The following is a 19,206-nucleotide window of genomic DNA, read 5'->3' as shown; positions in this document are numbered from 1 at the left end:
ATGAAAAATGCTGTCCACCGGAAAAAAAAAAGAAAACAAAAAAAACCCCACTTTGTTTTCAGAAAGAAGGGCTGGGTGGCACGAAACTTCATTCTTTTTAGAATGGTAACATATGAGGTCTGAAAGGGCCTGAATAATTTTCCTTTTTTCAAAAGGAAAAGAATCCTTGTAGGAATCCTTGTTTTGGAAGAACCATTAGCCAAGAAGATTATGTAGTTCAGCAATCTTGTAACCAAGAGCATTTACTACAGGTGCACTGAGAAAATGGTTGAGATTTGCATTTGGGACACCCAGTGATGGCCACTGATGTATCAGGGGAACTACACATACAGCGACTTAAAGGTAAAACTATCGTGGGAAGTTTCAAAATTATAGCAAAAGGTAAGGTAGAATACGGAGATTAGAGCTGATATAAACAATTCCTACCTATAGGGACCTCCAGGACCAAAACTGGAAACAAATCAAGTTCTTCTTTTCTGTCATATCATTTTCCATGTTGGAGAAAGCAAAAGGAAGGTGTGCTTTGCAATGGAAAGTACAGTCAATAAAAGGAAAGAACATAGCACATGTAATTTTCCAACAGTAGTTTTACAAGAGACAGACTCCCCAGCTAAAGGCCAATCCCGATACAAGCATATGCAAAAAACTCCAGTTTAACACAAACACTGCTACATGATACTCTACTACATCGTCATGGGATAGATATCAACACACAGTAAAAGACAATGAATGACTGATGAGCAATCAGGAAGCAGGCTAGGAGGGATTATCTAAGGGAGCAAACCTCTTGCCATTGAGGTTGAAGAATGTTGGAAATGAAGGGCAAGCTTTATTTTATAAAAAAAGAGTAGCTCCCCAAAATACACAGCAAGGTACTGAATACAAGGGGCAAATATAAACCAAATGATGTCCTCCAAAACTGCACCTAGAAGTGCCTTCCAGTCGCTTCTTGGCATTCAGTCCATGGGACCAGACAGAGCCAGTCTGAAGCAACCTCCCTGATCCCCACGGTGGTGAAGCGGGATACTCAGCACCAACTGTTTCACTCTGCAGGCCAGGTCCTATTGCTCCTCACTACTTGCTAATGTAGACATAGCCAAACTATATTTATTTGGAGACTGAAGCAGGGCTACATATGGAGAATTTCACCTTTGACAAGTACTAACTTAATTTACATTAACACCTGTCTAGACTGTTTTCCTAAGTATAAACACAAAAATCTCCTTAGTGTATTTGGGCCCTTCTTATTTAATTAACCATATGTGACGTAAAGTGATACAACCCAGTTAAAGGTATGTCATTGTTGATAGGATCAATTACAGTCAGACATAAGTATTCATTGCTTATACCATCTGTGCTGTACTCCTAAGTGCAGAACCCTGTCAATGAAAGTATACACAGATTAGCTGTATTCACTTTCATTAAAAAACACCAATCTGTTTTGTCAGCTCTAGGCACTTTCTGTTAAAAAGTTGCAATAATATAATGCACATTCACCTTCTCCTGCCAGCGTACTGTGGCTAGTGCTATACAATTTGAAAGGTTTAGAATAATATTTAAGATTATTCTGTATCTTGAGTAATCTTATTCTTAACTAGTGGCAACTGTACAACAGTCTCCCAGAATTCCACTTATATACCAGCCTGGGAAATCACTGTGGTCATGGTAAGGAAGTAAATCTTGCCCATCCGGTTACATGCTCCTCAACATTTTCTAAGGTTTCTGTTTCTCACTGCTGTTCTTCAGTATTATAGGATCTGGTCATACCACAGTTGAGGAGGAAAAACTCAAAACAACAGTAATTCATACCTATAGGTATGTTGGTATGCCTACATATACATACATGTATATATACAGTGGAAATACTACAACCAATTGCAGCTAACACCAAGAGTATGAAAAACAAAATTATGGTTAGATTTATACGCCTAAAGTTTATTAACAATTTCATGGATGAGTTTTACACTTAAGAATCTGTAAGATGTGTTCAGAGCTATAAGGCTTGGAAGGGTCTTATTTTTATGCCTATAATTGTTATGAGATAATTATTTTTATTAAAACTGTAATTATAGGATAGGCAATATAATCACTGGTGGCAGTGAGGAACAGGATTTAAAGGACCAGTTTGGAGTATGGGAAAAAACTATACAGCTACATGTGTTTAGAGATCAAAATCTCTTAAAAGCAGACTGAATTACAATTTACATTCTTTTCTCAGAATTGGGGGAACAAACTGATGGGATAAAATATGCTTCTAATCAGGCTCCTTCCAAAGATGACATCTTCAAGGAAGATTAGCAACCAGTGTTCTACTGTTAAATGATTACAGTTAAAACTGTAATCAATTCCTCTTACTTGAGAAAGCAGGCTGTGCACCTAAGCACATTTCTTTCTCAGAGAATTTTTGAAGGCCAAACTTATGGATTCTCATGAGTACAAAGCAAGAAGGAATAAATAAGATGCCCTTTATTGCTATTGTTTGCATACTTATTTTATATCTCTGTGTTTCATTTGGAAGGGATTTAGAGGCACACCCATGTGGGAAGAGCCTGGTCAGTTTAAAACTGAAAACAAACAAACAAAAAACCCAACAAAACCCCCAACTTCTGGCTGATGAATTTTTTTCTCCTGTGTTTATTGTAAAGTCTAAGAGCTTGGTCTCCAATTGCTTTACATATCAGAAATACTAAACGGTGCTGATGAAGATAATGACCAATAGTTTTATAAAATGATCTAGAAGAAGTAAAATTATGGAGAAGAGCTAAATATGTTAATTACAAAATGGGAACAAAACTATGACATTGAAATATATGATTACCATGCTTATTTCTTTAGTGTTCAAAAGAGTTGAAAGTACATCACACTTAAGGGTGTTATAAAGTACATGTAAATAAGGAAACATTTATTTGAAATCTATAGCAGGCTGCTGAGAATATTTTTACAATTATATATAACACAGTTGAAAAAAAAAATCTCATTTAAAGCATCTTTTAAATATAAAATTATAAAAATAAGGAAATTTTACCACAAGTCCCTTCTTCACCCACTCAATGGCATATGTAAGAAATATTTTAACAAAAATCTGATTATGAAAGGATAGTACTTGCATTCTTCCACATACAAAATATAACATTTAGAGTAATCAGCAGAAAAAATCTGAATGCACTTACAATTAATTATAATATTTTTATGTAATTTTCAGCAATATCTTTGTGTTATATTGACAAAACAAAACCTCACAAATCTTTACACAGAAGAGCCTGAAATGGTCTTTCTTTATAATCTCAAAATTTTACCTACTTCTCACTTTTAGAAAAAAACATATTTAACTCGTTCTATTGGAGCTTAGACTATCTGACTTTCACATTAATTTCTGACAGATACACCTTTGAAGAGGAAGCATTGTTTGAGTCTCACCTGGAGGACAAGGTTAAAGTAAACTAAGCAGGGAGGTTTGCAGTAATACCACCGAACAACAGTTAAATGATTATGTGAAGCTGTCAGAGTTGGCAGATTCAAAACCCCAGTATAAAACCAAACAGCTTGCTTGATTTTTGAAGCTGTAGAAGTTATGTAATGATGAATTTATTTGTGCTGGGACAACATTCTCTGTACTGTTTCATGCCTTTAATAAGTATTTTTCAAAAGGCAAGCAGTGGCATATTTGTCTTCAGGAGACATTTTCTTACATTAGGTAAGCCAAAGGCACACATCTGAAACCAAAAGACTATCTACTGCACAGTGCAGGCATACAGTCATTATATAATATATTATTTTATTATAGATGGTAAAGCTCTATGGTAAAGTATGTATGGTTTCATAAATGCACATTTTAATTAAAAGTATGCATTTGATTTAATCACACCTGTTTTTGGCTCTGCACTGAAATGTTTGGATGAAGGCTTGCAGTTCAGATATCTGGTTGAAACACTGCATACCAGAGATGGCTAGGTAAGCTTTGGGCTGGAAAACAAAGATAAAAGTGTTAGATAAAGACCTCAGAAGTTAATAGTGTCTGCTGTACAGCAAGTCTCATCACACTACCTCAATCCTTCCTTCTCTCCTCATTAAGGACAGACTAACTGGAATGTAGTATGGCATCAATACAACTGTAGTAGCTCTGCTGTTGCTCTAGGAAAAAAACTTTACGAACAAAGAAAACTAGAATTCTGCAATCCCTTTTCAGATAATTCCATCTCTTCTTACAAAATGCAACTAAATAGCTATTAGCTGTGTTATGTCACTCATCCTTACAATTCATGTGTACTACAGAATATATTTTAATAACCATTATGTACAACAAGTTAGTGTTTCAAATGTAACAAATTTCATAATTATCACTATTATCCATAATGATCACACTTCAGGAGAAATTGTCCTAGGAAATATTGAGGTATCATTATTGTAAAGGGGCTCATGCTGAATTTAAAGTGGATTCAGGTGTTCATCTAACAGTTTAACAATGTGTTTTGCACAAACAATAAAGATGTGCCAAAGTTGATCTTTATTCCCCAAAATAATAAAAATACTATCTACATTATACCACTTTTTATGGAAAAGTCAGGTAGTTCCACCTATTTCATCATGAATAACTGTACACTGTCTTATAAAAAAAATAATTGGAGATGAACAATGGTTAGGAACATGAAAAGATCAGAGCCTGTTTTTGGAAAAGTGATTCTCTCCATTTGGAATTTTTTCTATATTCATGTCTGGACATATTTTTGAATCAATTCTTTATGCAAAAAATTCTACTGTATATGTTAGTGAAAACCATCTAGAAAACAATTGCCAGATCTAATGGCTACAATTACAGCACACCAATTACAACACTTTAAAACAATTTTTGTAGGAGGAATTTATGATCAACACATACAAAACCATGATCAACAAAAACATAAAAAAAGGTCTTAATGGTTAGGGTACCATCCTTGAAATGAAAGAGGTAGATTGAATCCCTCATTCCAGCCCAGGTCTCTTTATCGTCTATGAGCTGACCCCTGGCCACATTCACAAAACCAGCAAGGTACCAAAAAGTCTTCTGGTGGAAGTCAGGTTCTTTTGAAGATCCTGACCTTGGTCTCTCTCTTTCGCTGCATTTTCTGTACGCTGATACAGCGGGACCAGTAATCCTGTCCTATATATTAGTGTAAATAGAGGGGGAAAGAAATGCACGCATGATTTAAGTAAAGCAAAATAGGCATTTTGCACTCCAGCCTGCACTGAAAGCCTGGAAGACGGAGCACAGAGCAACTGCTAGAGTGGTCTGAGAAGCCTTTAAAAACATTTATATCAAGAGTTGATGCTCTGTCTCTTATTTCCCTCATACCATGAATTTCTGATGAATTTCTACTTCAGGTGCACCTTTTTTCTCAAGAATGGTCTTGGCAGTCACCAGTGCTCTGCATGATCTCTTGTCTTGCTGTATCACATCGATTATTTACCAAGGACTTAAAAAATGAAAAAAAAAAAAAAAAGGCTTTTTGTCTGTTCCCAGTCTCACGAAGTTTCTGGTTATTCAGGCTGATGTTATTCATTTCTAAACAGCAGTTTTCCCATGATTGTCATTATTGCTGTTTCAAGTTTTCACTGTGTTTGATTTGAGTGAAGTATCCTATTTTCTATTTTAGTTCTGCCTCTTCAGCACTCTTCCTACCTATGCTTTTTAAACACTGTATCCTCAAAGATTTAATACACTCAGCTTTGGATGACCATGTTGTACTCAACAGACCATGAGTTCAAAAATGTGATATGTTTCCTAAGTCTCTCTGGACATCATTTGTCATCTACACATATGAAAAAAGTTGAGGGGACAAAAGACAGGGAACAGGTGAAAACTAAAACTGGAACATTACAATATTCATAAAATGCAGTGATCCAGAATACATTTGCTTCTCAGTCTCTGCATTTATGTCAGTGCCTACACACAGAATGGCCAAGAGTCTTTTCCTCTTTGTAACTGCAAGTGACTGTAGCTGGCTGACTCCTGCAACAACCGATGCCAAGACCAGTCTCTAGGATGAGACTCCACTAAATTGTGCATCATATCACAGCAAAGTAAAATGACAAAATAAAAAAAAAAAACCAAACCAAACATTTTATGTAAAATTGACATCTTATATTGACTCTTTACAGTTTGTACTGTCTCTTCAACGCGGTCTTTATACTACTTCCCTTAGAGAGCCAACATCCCCAAAATTTCTGAGTTCAGAAAGCATCCTGGCTGGCACTGTCCACTGCTTTAAATAGATCTCAGCAAACCAAACAGAGGCCATAAAAGAAATTTGTATTCTTAACTACCTTAATGACTTTCTGAGCAGTCACATGAGGATACGTGCATAAATTAACTCCAGTTATTTCTAAAGTACTGTATTGAAAATCTGCTTAAATGTAAGGAACACAAAAACATCAATGAAGCTGCTGAGACAGTTATTTGCATTGCTATAGTGGAATATCATACTTGGTTAGATTTTGAGAATGAATTGGATAGTCAAGCAATAACAAGGAACAAAGTAATCTTCCCATTCTTGCCAGGACCAGATATTTTGCCACCATTATTGGATGGGGAAAAAAAAAAAAAAGTGAGTCCAATTGTTTATGTATAGTTTATGTATGTTTAAGAAAGATGAACAAGATTCAAAGTTCGGTACTGGTCTAGCAGGCTTAGCTTCAAATTTTTCAAATATAGTTAAATGAAAACAAATGCATTTAAATGAATACTAACTGATTTCTCATAAAACATTGAATTCTTGTGCTTTTTGTGGTTATCTGGTATGCACTTCCAATAACTGAAGCCAACAAAGCTCAGATCTGGAAAATCAGTTTTGCTGAAAATAGACAGCAACTCTTCTCTAACATTTACACTAACATTGCCTGGAAAAAAACCCAGCAATATTTTGTACATCATTTGAAAGGGTTGAATAAATGTCAGTACCAGGCAATTTTCCCATTCTGACCAGGACTGGCTATCTACATGAAAACACAAAATTACTTGTAAATCGGATTGGTGCTTACCTGCTCTGTTCTTCCTTCAACTCCCTGCCACTGAGTACTGACCCACATTTCACTGTCTACACCATTCCCCAGCAGCTCTGATTAAAGATGATGGCAAAGCAAATGGAAAAATACCATATGGTTTAAAAACAAACTATCTCATGTCTTTTCTCATTAGCAGTTATTAGAATTTCTTTTGTAATAGCAACTACTCTTCAAGGAGACAGTTTTATTCCAACAGTCTTGTCTAGTCTTCCTAACATTAAGGAGGGGACTTTTTTTTCAGTCAGTGTAAATACTTCTTAGCTTATAGTATTGATGAATCCATTTTTATTAGATGTCTCTCAAACTCCACTTGGCTTCCAACCAGATCAATCAAAAATGAACTAGATGTCACTCACATCAGTAAAAAAGCAAACATACACAACGCTTCATTTCTGTAGAGTATACGCGGAGACAGCCAACTCACAACTCACATACTTATGCCATCCCCCATTCTAGTTAATCTTTTAGAAGCAGCATTTCTTTTGTCCAAATTAAACTCAGACTACCCTTTCGTTATCTGTCTATGAACATCTGGCCATCAACTCAAGCTGGGAATGGCTGAAATGAAATTTTAAGACTTTGTCTCACAGAAGTCCCTTCCATAAAATGCTTTTCAATCTTTCTAAAACCTTTAACATCTGGCCTTCACTGATAGGACTTCAGAATTTCCTTCTGTGTCTTCATAGGCAGGCTACCCTTTATGTCACCAGCCATATGTATGGTCTTGCCCACCTACATCCTTAATCAAATGCTTCTCCCCGTGTTCCCAAAATATCACTTCTCAACTATGTCATGGCATTCTTGACAAACCTATATGCCCAAATCCATCCAACTTTTCTCTTCACAGATAAAATTCGTATCCCAAGCTGTTCTTTTTAGCTCTGTGGTCACCCCCTAGGGTAAGGGCTCACCTAGGTGGATCTCCAGCATGATCTATGCTGACAGTCTGCATCAGTACACTTTGGAACAAGCATTACAGTGTTACCTCCCATGCTTCCCACCATGCTAGGGAGTAGCAAGTTTAGAAGCGCTTTTTGTGATGTTTTCATCTGCTATCACTTTTTCGGCCTCCCACTACAGGCTCTCTCAGCAAAGTGGCTGTTTTTTCTTCAAATTTTTTATTTACCATTACCACAAAAAATGTGAGAATAGCTGTGCCAGCTGGGTGATCACACTGCTTATAACACTAACCCATGGTCAGCTATACGTCCTGTTCTATCTACATTTAATTCTTATTTAGATTACATTTAAGCCTGTATGCTTTCAGATTTGTAAATTCAGTTGTCTTCCCTGAAAACAGCTCTTCAGCAAAATCAGACAAATAATCAAAATGTCCTGTTCTTTCTGCACTATGACTTTTTTTGAATGAAATGAAGGAGGGAAACATCAATAATTCACACACTTTGGCACATCAGTTACACAGCCAGTTAGCAATTTTCACCTTACGATGGTTATAAAACATCCCAATTTTCCACCTAATGTCCAACTCTGTTAATGGTTCCTCATTTTTCTTCATGACCTACTCTATGTGACAGTCTTCATTTTCGTTTTACAAAATTGGAATGCCATGTCAATGATGATTACGTGGATCATTCTTGAATAAGACAATATCATCTTTGGTATATACCAGCAGATAAGGCATAACACAAAATTTAAATTGATGAGGCATTTATTTGTAGAGATTTAATAGTGCACTGATGATACAGCATATGTATGCATTATCATGTTGACTTTGAAAACACCACTTTAAAATTAAATTAATAATGCCTTTCACTACGCTATTCTACTGACATCCATTGCACTACAACTATGCTGAGCTGAATTAAGCCACAGCACTTTGAAAATGTAAACATTTTAAAGACTAAACCTTTCAGTAAGGACCATAACCTTCCTCGGAGACCTGAAAGCTCTAGAAAAACAACAAGCAAACTTGTTTTCTACCAAATTTTTATCTGACATAATATACAACCATCATTTCTCCAAAAAGAATCTCAAAATGAAGCCTGCTTAGGGAAGTTGATCAAAACCACTGGTTCCAAAGGATCTTGTAAAAATATTTATATACACAGAACATTTAGAAAATGCATCTAAGTTTGAGTGCCAATATAGTACCCATAAGAAGAAATATCATTGTACATGGAAACATTTAATATATTAAAAAAACTCTTAAAAATATATTACACATTAATTTCCAGATGTCCAGATTTATAGGCTATCTTCTGGTGCTCAACTTTGTTACATCAAAACCGTTTCAAAATGTGAGGTTTGTTATTTCTGATGTACACATCTTAATATGTATTTAATATATACATATATTTTACCACAGCACAGTGCTGCTTTGAACCTTTGCTTCCTGGAGGGCCAGGCATCATACAATTCAGACCGCGTGGGTTCAGTGCTGTACCCAAGTAACTGAGTGCTCTTGTGCTGTTTGGGGCGAGCAGAGAAAAGGCATTGCAGGGAAGTCTGGTCTCTTGAAGCTTACTTGCTCCAGCCCAGTTCTGCCTCTCATTGCTTACATATTTGCTACATGACCTGATAAAACCTTTTGGAAATGGAGCAGGAGGAAGTGATAGCAACTGTGAATAGATTCACTGTGGGTTTGGGACAGTTGACATTGAGTCCAAATTGATAAAATTTGTTGGACTTGCCTCTGCATACATTTTCTATGTTCCTCATCCAGGAAAAGTGTTGTAGGGACATTCAAGTTAGGTCTGCATGGAGCCTTTTGAGCTCGTACAGGGTTTACGAGTTAGAGCTCTGTGCAGCATGAAAGCAGCTGGTCTGTTTGTAAACTTAAGCTGGTTTTATAATTGCTACAACCATATTAGTACAGCATGGAGATACAAGGTATAAAAGGATGGACCCAAACTAGCTCTGCATATGTGGAATGATTCATCAAAAAACAGAATGAAAACAAAATATTGAATGATAACTGTAGCTCAATTGTCTTTCTTGGCTACTCACTGCAAAAGATATCCTTATTGTAGCTGATCAAATTATGTCATACATAAATTAAGCACTACAGAGTTCACTGGCATTTCTTTGCTTATTATCAGGCATTCTATGATTCTATGATTCAAAGATACAGTAGGTCAGCTTTTTTGTGGATCAGTTGTGCACCCGTCTCTAAATGGAAGGACAACATAACTGGAAAAGGAATATCAATGTGATGTCACATTATTGAAACTGATTTTTTCCAAACTGTTATCTAACAACACTTGTAGCAAACATGATGTCAACTTACAAAGTGCTCCTTGAATTCAGCTAACCAACACTTCTGCATAACTTGAGTTATGACTTTCCCCCAGTATATAACAATAAGAATGGCATGAAGTTCATAGAAGTTTGTTTTACTTGAGATATTTGTTCAAGAACAGCCAAAATTGCTTAGTGTACTAGACTAAATTACCTTTCTACTCCAGAGAGAGGGTGTTCTCTCTAAACCAGAGCTGACAGTACAAGAATTTCAGAAAGTATAGTTTGCATTTTACAGATTGCTAACACACAGGATTTTAAGATACAGTACTGGCAGTCTCAGAGTTATAAAATATTTAAATTATTTTGCTTTAAAAAGCAAATAAAGCACCTTTAAAAATATTTAGTATTCTATTAGAAGTATAGTTATTGCTGCCTTTAGCACCAAGTTATCAAAATACCCTCAGTAATTCACTAAGAGCTAGTGGTAGCGTCTGTCATAGTGTGTTCATTTCCCCTTTCCCTAATGGAGAAATTCAGTGTGAAATATAATGTTTTGATAAGGTTTATTTTATCAGTTTAATAAATGCATACACACACTTCTATGTTTGTGCCAGACAAAGCTATGCAAAAGAATTGTGCCTTGAACTTGAATTTCCATAGGAAGTGGCTCCCACCACCCCAAACAGTTCATAGAAAGCCTGAGGAGACAAGCTTTATAAAGGAGATTTTCTACTTCAAAATTGAGGCAAATTTTTTTGAAGCAACTTCAGCCACTCATCACCTTCAAGAGAAGTAGGATCTTGTACTGAATTCTCTATTCTTTGGGAACATCTTGTCTTTAGAAGCCTAGATTTCATATCATGGAATTATAACAGAATAAATGAGCTTGGAATGGATGTCTAGAAGTCATCTAATCCAATGCCCTGCTCAAAGCAGGTTTAAAAGCAGGTTTCTCAACAACTTGACTAGTCAAGTCCTCAACACTTTCAAGGATGGAGATTCAAAAATCACATGTTCCTGGAGAGGCACATCTATATCCTCATAGGTTTCCAAAGCTAGATGGGATCGCTATTGTCCTACGATGTTCTGATTTCCTGCTGCATGAAGTCAAAGAGCTGGACTCACTCATTTCTGCATCAACTTCTCATTGAATAAGGACATGTCTATAATCAATTTTGATTTAAAGAGCTGAAATTTGAGAGACTTCAATGCATTCCACACTCTAATGTATAATTCATATCATATAACACTAAACTCTATCCCATCTTAACAGACTGTCTAGAAGATGGTCATTTTTGGTTGTACAAACTAGACTGAGTCAGAGAGAGCACTTTGCACTGTATGACTCAAGCTGTGGGCTTGAGTTTGAAGCACTTCCTTTACATGTGGTCATGTACCACCCAGCTCTCTAACTCTTACTGTTAAAACTTTCCAGTAAGAGTCTTGCTGTGAGAAAAGTGCCTGGCTTCTTGAAAAACAATTAGACAATTACATTGCAAAGTCATGAAAAAGTACTTCCTCTAAAATCCTATGAAGAAATCAGACACCTGCATGTGCAATGTAGTCTTAAAAGCAGGATGACAGGATTACAAGGTCAGTGGTTTTCCTTTTGACAGGTGTTTTCTGGGCAGGATTCTGACCCCTAGAGTTTAGAAAAAGGAAAAAGACAAAATACAAATAAAAAACTATGACAGGCAGCAAAAAACAACCAAGTGAAAAAGAATTTTAAACAAAATAAACAAGAATGGTGAGAGATGAGAAATAGATATTTCTGCAACCATGTTTAACTTATTCATTAGCGTCTAAGAGATGTACAGAAAGTATCGTTAGGTTTTTTGCTTAATTAGATTCAAAGATGAAGGAATTCACAAAATTGTAGGGCATCTTTACCTATTGTTTTGAAAACAAAGTTTTCATGACTATGACAACAAGAAGAATATGGCTTCCACACAAACCAGACTTGACCAAACACTTCGTAAATGTATAAACCAAGAATCTCATAAGCTTCTCTTTACAGGACAGGAATGGAAATTCCACCTATATAGGAAGCAGAACACCAAAACTTATCAACCAAGTGAGCACCTGCTATTCAAGTTAGCTAGTATACAGTACTATATATATACTGACATGCAATCAGACAAGCATTCAGTAGGCCTCTCTGAGATATCACTGTTGAGGCCAGTAGGTAGTCAAAGAAACAAAATGTTGCTGTAGTCTACACCATTAGAAAGCCCACAAAAGCAAGATTTCCGCAGAAGAAAGATTTTTCTCCTCCCTCTCCCCCACCCCGCAAAAGGCAATGGAGAATGTCACCAGAATAATATACCTGCTGTGAGAAAGTACAGGATGAAAATATTGTGTTATTCCTTTAAAGGGGAACCTAATGGTACTCTTGCCACTGATTTCTGCATGTCCAGCTCAGCATCAGGTATGATGTTCACAAGGGCCTGAAGTGAGCCTCCTCAATGACCTGAAATTAGCAGGATTCAGAGTCCAGGGGCCTCAACTCCACTCAAGTCCTGTGCCTAGTGTTCATCATTAACCATGTGCCACTGAGGGTCTGGAGACAGTCAAGCCTAAGCAACACTGAAGCCATGTATGCACCCCCTAGCCTTACCTCAGCCAGCCTCAGCACTCGCACACTGATAAAAGCTGGGCTGCCACCAGAGGCTAAGTATGCAGCCAGAGGGATTTGGACAGCGCAGGAATGCTGGGAATTTGATCGCCACTATGTACCCCATGACACTCTTGGATCCCTCTAATTTTTCTTTGACTCCTAGCATGAGCAGATGCCAGTTAAAGATACACTTTTGATACAAACATGCCTTCTTAGTAGAGAAAATGGCAATTTATTCTGCAGATTAAAAGACCGCTTCTATTCTCTACCAGAAGGAAACACAGCATACAACAAGGATAAACCCTATTTAAGATTTGTACATAAAGCAGACCTAATCTTGTTTGGAGTCCTCAGACACTATAACAATGAAATAAGTACATGTTCTGGGTACTACTTATTATTCTCATACAGTTACCAAGCAATTTATTACTAAAGATGGGTATCTGGCACTGTCTCCCACAACTTCATCTCTTCTTTTATTACCACTTTGCCTATCATTCACTGCACTGCTACATCTAACATGAGTGTTAGCTCCTTGAGAAACAACCTAATTAATCTTAAATGTGTAAGATGCCCCACAGACTCCCTTGATGCACTAGTCATACAAATCCATTCTTTCTGGGCTGATCCTTCAAGCATCAGATGGTAGTTAACACAAGCATATGTCGAGATTCAAGGGGGAGCAAACTTGCTGCACCAAAGAGGAAATCTAAGTAAAAAATGGAGCACAAAGGCATAGCTAGCCCAGATGTTCTTGCAGCAATAATTAGTGGTCATCTTTAACACAGGAAATGTTACACAAAATGTAAAATCTCCAGCTGTGCCAAGTACAAAGAAATATTCTGTGGACAAGTTTTGTACATACATGATTAACTATGTTAATCTAGGCCAGAAGTGTGGGTGCACTGGCAATACCACAGCATACATGTTGCACATCCATATGCTTTACTTCCTTCGTTTTCCTTATTTTCTTTCACATATTTTTATACCCTTGACTAATCCCTGATTCCACATTCTGTATGATACAGAATGTATCAATGTATCTGTATCTATCATACAGATACAGAATGATACAGATACATTCTGTATCATTGAATGTTTTCAAAATCTTTTAAAATGCCCCAGATGTTAATATTATATATAGATATGTCTATATCTATCTCTATATAGGTGTATATATACACACACAGAGGCACACACAATATTCGCATACATACAGAGAAAGTAACCCTGAGAGAATTGCTTCCAAGTGTAGAGGTACAATACTATTTTCCCCACCAGATGGCAGTAACTTCAACTTAATAAGAACGAGACTGGCTGCCACATGTACAGCAAACAATGGCATTCTTTATATTTGGGGTTTTCCGTAAGAGGGAAATGCTGGTTTTTCAACACGTAAAAATATTCCAGTTTCCTTCTATTTAATGACAAATTGAAGAATAATATTTACTACTAACAGCCAAGCTCAACTTCAATCAGTGTATCCTACAAGATTTTTTTAAAAAACATGTATTCTCCAGTACTGTTATTTTTTCAGTATTTTGTAATTTTGCAAAATTTGAGAAATATGGGTGCTACTTCCAGTCATTGTTTCTTTCCAAGTATAATTCCAAAACAGAAATGACTGGGTAACTTTCAATTGCATAATAAACTTTTACAATATATGATAATAATTAAAATTACTAAAGGACTCCAAAGAAGGTGAAAAAATGGAAAACATCTTGTGTATAAATGTTTGACAAAAACATACAATGTGCACACTTTTTATGAAAAAATAAGGGTATAGACATGTTGCCATTAATGTGGGAGTTAGCAATTGCTTCTACTCGTAAGAGTAGGAAAGTTTTTGTCAGCATAGTCCAGGCACTGTAAAAATGGGGACTGCTCTGTAGGATATCCAGCTTTAGGAGCAACTCATCCATAGATTCCAGCCAAAATATTATTGTTCGCCTTCTATTTCTTTAAGTTCTCCTTATTTTTGAAAGATATTTTCAAGAAGAAAATTTCATACATTATAAAAATAGGACTTCACTCATATTCTACTAATATTAGTATTCGGAAGGATCAAGTGGGTTTATATTCAGCTCTATGCCGACTGCAAAGATAATATCAAAAATGCACATTCTTATTAATAAAACACACTCATCTTTCAATAAATTTACAACCAAATGCACAGTCTGTTTGGACAGCTGGTTTCCACTATCCTACAAGCACAGATTCAGATCCTTTTTAGTTTCATGATTTTTAGGTTTTAGGTAGAAATACAAAGCACAGCAAAATTTTATTCAGGTATACAAAAGAACAAGTACAGCGATAGAAAGAAAAGACCACAAAAACAAAGAAAAAACAAAAACAAACAAAACCAAAACAACCCGTATTTTATGGACAAACAGAAGTTTGAGAGAAAACAAGGATAGTAAAAAGAAACTGATCTTAAACACATAAAAAAATGAAAGAAAGGAAGGAACCAAGACGTAACAAAAAATTCATGGTAAAAGGAGGAAATGTAAGCAAAAGGGAAAGAAATTATGATTGTGAAGCCTTTGGAAAGAGAAAGGAGGAAGGTAAAGGAAAGCCAGAGTGTTGTCATCAAGCCTGGATTAAAGAGTGCCATTGCAGTGAAGCACGAACTATGTCATAGGAAAGCCAGGCCTCTGTTAACTGCTCCAGTCGAATCACTGCTTTTCAAGAATACGATTATATGATTACTTTCTATTAATTCAGCATCAAGCAGCCAGCCATAGTTGTCCTTCACACTTAGGGCTAATATTCCTGAATACTTCACTTTCCATAATCATTTCCTCTGCATAAACCAAAATTTACATGGATGTGTACTAGATGCCTGGCATCCCAAATCAGTGTCATTTAAACTGAAGAAAATCTCTAGGTGTATAATTCAAAAGACCTTCTCATTATGGCTTGATATTCTTCTGAGATCGCACATTCACATCAGCTGGAAGTATGAGCAGAATCCACCATAAAAGTAAGTTATTCCTAACATTTGAAGCAAGAGGAAAAGTAAAGGTAACAAGGAATTTTTAGTGTGAACCTAGCCAGTATAGTTCTAAATGGAGAATACAAACCTGTGTGAAGAACCACACACTCAAAATCCATCCTTAGATCAGAAACACAAACTAAATGAGCCATTGTTGAAGCAGGCAGGGAAATCACAGGGATCTACCATTCAAAATAATGTCCCAGCATAAAGAGTTTAGCACAACCCTGCACCAGCAAAGTAGAAGTTACAGACAACTGCTTCTTCCTCCAGCTGCAATGTCAGTAGTAATCCTACAGACATGTTTAGGAATTCCTGTATATTTTGAAAAGGATATGGGAAAAATAGACAGAGATGAAGGAAGAGCAGCAGAAACTGAATATTGGAGAACATGTTACAATGAAAGAGATATCTGATCTGTTTTTGCTGACTTGAACAAAAATGTAGCAGTAATTATAGGAAAACAACTACCATTTATAAGTGCCAGCAGAAAACAATGGCTCAAAGCTGAAGCTAATCTAATTTAAATCAGGTAAAAGGTACAATTTTTGACTGTTTCAAGAATTAATCATTCTTGCTATGAAGATAAATAGTACATTAAGTAAAAAATAAATCTTTTCCTGACTCAAAGACAAAATACAAGAGAGTAACAGCACACAGTCCAAAAACTTTAAAGATTTTAAACTACATGTCCCAATAGCACATTCTGATTTGAAACACTATCACTGTCTATGAAAGATGTGAAGCAGTCAGTCCCGTCTATAAGGAAAAACAGTTTGAATCACATCAAGGTGATCCCAGCCTTCCCACAAGTTAGAGGGTTGCCATTTAACATTCCTTAGAAACTCATGGGGAAATTTTCATCGGAGTGAAGACATTAGTGACAAATCTCCCACCAAATTCAATGGCGCTGAGATTTCAGACCCAGTTCTGGTGTGGCTGGTGCTAAGCTAACCCCCACCATAGCGAGCCTCGGGGACCCACTGCACCATCCCAGCGGGGCTGGAGCTGTGGGTGCTGGCCACCGCAGTGCCGGCCTCACAGCAGGGCCCTGCCTGGCCTTGCTGCCTGAATGACACCCACCTGGCTGTCCCCAGTGCTGGGGGGGCTGTCCCAGCTGCCACCCATGGCTGGCCCCACACCCCAGCAGCCCTGCACTGCGAGGATAAGCGCCATGACTGCATTCCTTGGGAGCCATTTCATATCCAGAGGAAGGGTTCTTCTAACTGTCCCAGGAAAGACATCACAGGACGGAGAGCTGCAGCACTGCCCGTGGTACCATGTGCCGGAGGTTGCTTATAGGGCTTACCTGCATCTTGTGAAGCGGCAAACACAGTCCTGCTGCGAAATGTGAAGGCAGCTGTACACCTGGAAGAGACACAGTGCATCAGAACAAGGACACAGGACTCCCACAATGAATCAGATGAATCTCTGGGTTTCGCTTGGTTATTTTAAAATTAACCCCATTTCAAAGAAAGACATAACGCTATATCCCATAATTACAAAATATACAGACAAAAAAGAGGAATTTTTTTTTTTTTCCCAAGGCTTAATGAACTTCATCTAGTGAACAAAGCTATGGGAATTGTCATATACTGGCAGCTTAAGCAACAAAATAAGCTGGTACCAGAGGGCAGAGTGCCTGAGCCCTCACTCACTGGACTCAGCCCATCCAAACAGGGGACCAGCTTGGGCCCTGCCCTCCCTCAGACCCTGCTTTTCCAAGGGCTGCAGTGGGCACAGGCACGGAACAGGCTACAGAGGAGGTAAATTGCTTTACCCCCCTACCACCTTCTCTTTTGCAGGCCCCACAGCCTTTCAGCACATTACAAACTGGGAGCAATCTCGCTGGCTGCACTTTCAATTTTCTGCTGACCTATGTATGCAAATAAAGTAATGATCTTATTACTTCCATTATTTTTATAAAGTGGCAACCAACTCTATTCTTTAGACTAAATTTTAGCACCTGAAAACGATTTTTGCCTTTTGAAGATTGCTAGAAAACATATAGCTCGAATTTGTGCCCCAAACCTACAAGTTTGTACAAACATCTTCACAGCAGATACAAAGTTGTGTTTAGTAGAATTTATTAGGAAAAATATTAATCCATAATCATATTTTTAGTACAATAAATGTAGTATCAAATGAAAAAGCATGTAGCAGAAACACTATTCTGGCAAAAGATGTTTAGTTTATGCAGTAAGAAATCCTCTGAGCTGTTTGTTATCAACAGATCGCATATAGTGCCTTCCTTTCATTAACTTGGAGTTTTTCAAGGAGTAGGATAAGTTAATAAACTGTTGTTACATTCAGCAAACGCACAGGAGTTTTAAACGAGGAACCCTTTAGTTTCTGAGAGCCCAATTAGTATTAATTACAAGTTTAAAGAAGCACCACAACATATTCACATTGGTAATATAGGCATATCTACAGCATAATTACTGTCACTTCAATAAGTGCAGTCATGCATACACATCCCTTTCTAGGATCAAAGTGGTAGCATATCGAGTCCAGGCTCCTGCTATCAGAGGCAACCGTGTTTCACATTCCCTTTCATAAATGTATCATTTTCCACCTTACAACCAGTTAGACGTGTGTGGAAAACCAAAACCTGACCACGCTATTAGAAGGCTTCTCCAGAACACTACTCCTTTGATGGCTAGAAATTACCTGAAAGGTCTAAATTGATACATTTTTAAATGGCAAAAGCCTGGTTTATGGACGTATCAAACTGGTGTCTCAATCATTTTGGATGAAATTCATCTTACTTAGTTTTAAGCAGCACCTCTGACTTACTCACCCCAGGCCCTTTTTACAATTAGAGAGACACTTTACAGCATGATTCATCTGATCTATTTTTAGAGATTCTGACTGGATGAAATCTGTTGTGCCCTAGAAATACTCTTCACTGCCCATGTTAAACAAATACCTCTGTTGGACTGAACAGCTTATTTTGTCATTTATTAATATAATCAGCTCCTTCATTTCCTTTTTAAAAATTATGATATATCAGATAATAGCAGAAGTAATCATAATCACGGATAAAACTCTCTTTTTCAGACTTCCATCTTATTTTGATTTCGCACACTCTCCGAGTTGTGAAGTTTTGTGTGGATTATTCCAAATTGACAGTACTTTTGAACTGCATATTGAAAATGGCTCTTCTAGCACACTTTTAAAACCCACTGTAACTAGAGGTAGCACAACTAAAATAAGAAGGAAGTCAATAGTCTCCCTCACCTCCACAGACAAATCGATGCAGTATAGTCTCACAGTGGATTAATATTCAAAATTGATTACTTCTGAATATTAAGAATTTACCTTAAATCCTCCAAATATGAGCTATACAATGGAG

Source organism: Strigops habroptila, chromosome 2, assembly GCF_004027225.2.
Source record: "Strigops habroptila isolate Jane chromosome 2, bStrHab1.2.pri, whole genome shotgun sequence".
NCBI classification, from domain to species: domain Eukaryota; kingdom Metazoa; phylum Chordata; class Aves; order Psittaciformes; family Psittacidae; genus Strigops; species Strigops habroptila.
The sequence above is the reverse complement of the archived record's forward strand: the minus strand, read 5'-3'. Positions refer to the sequence as shown.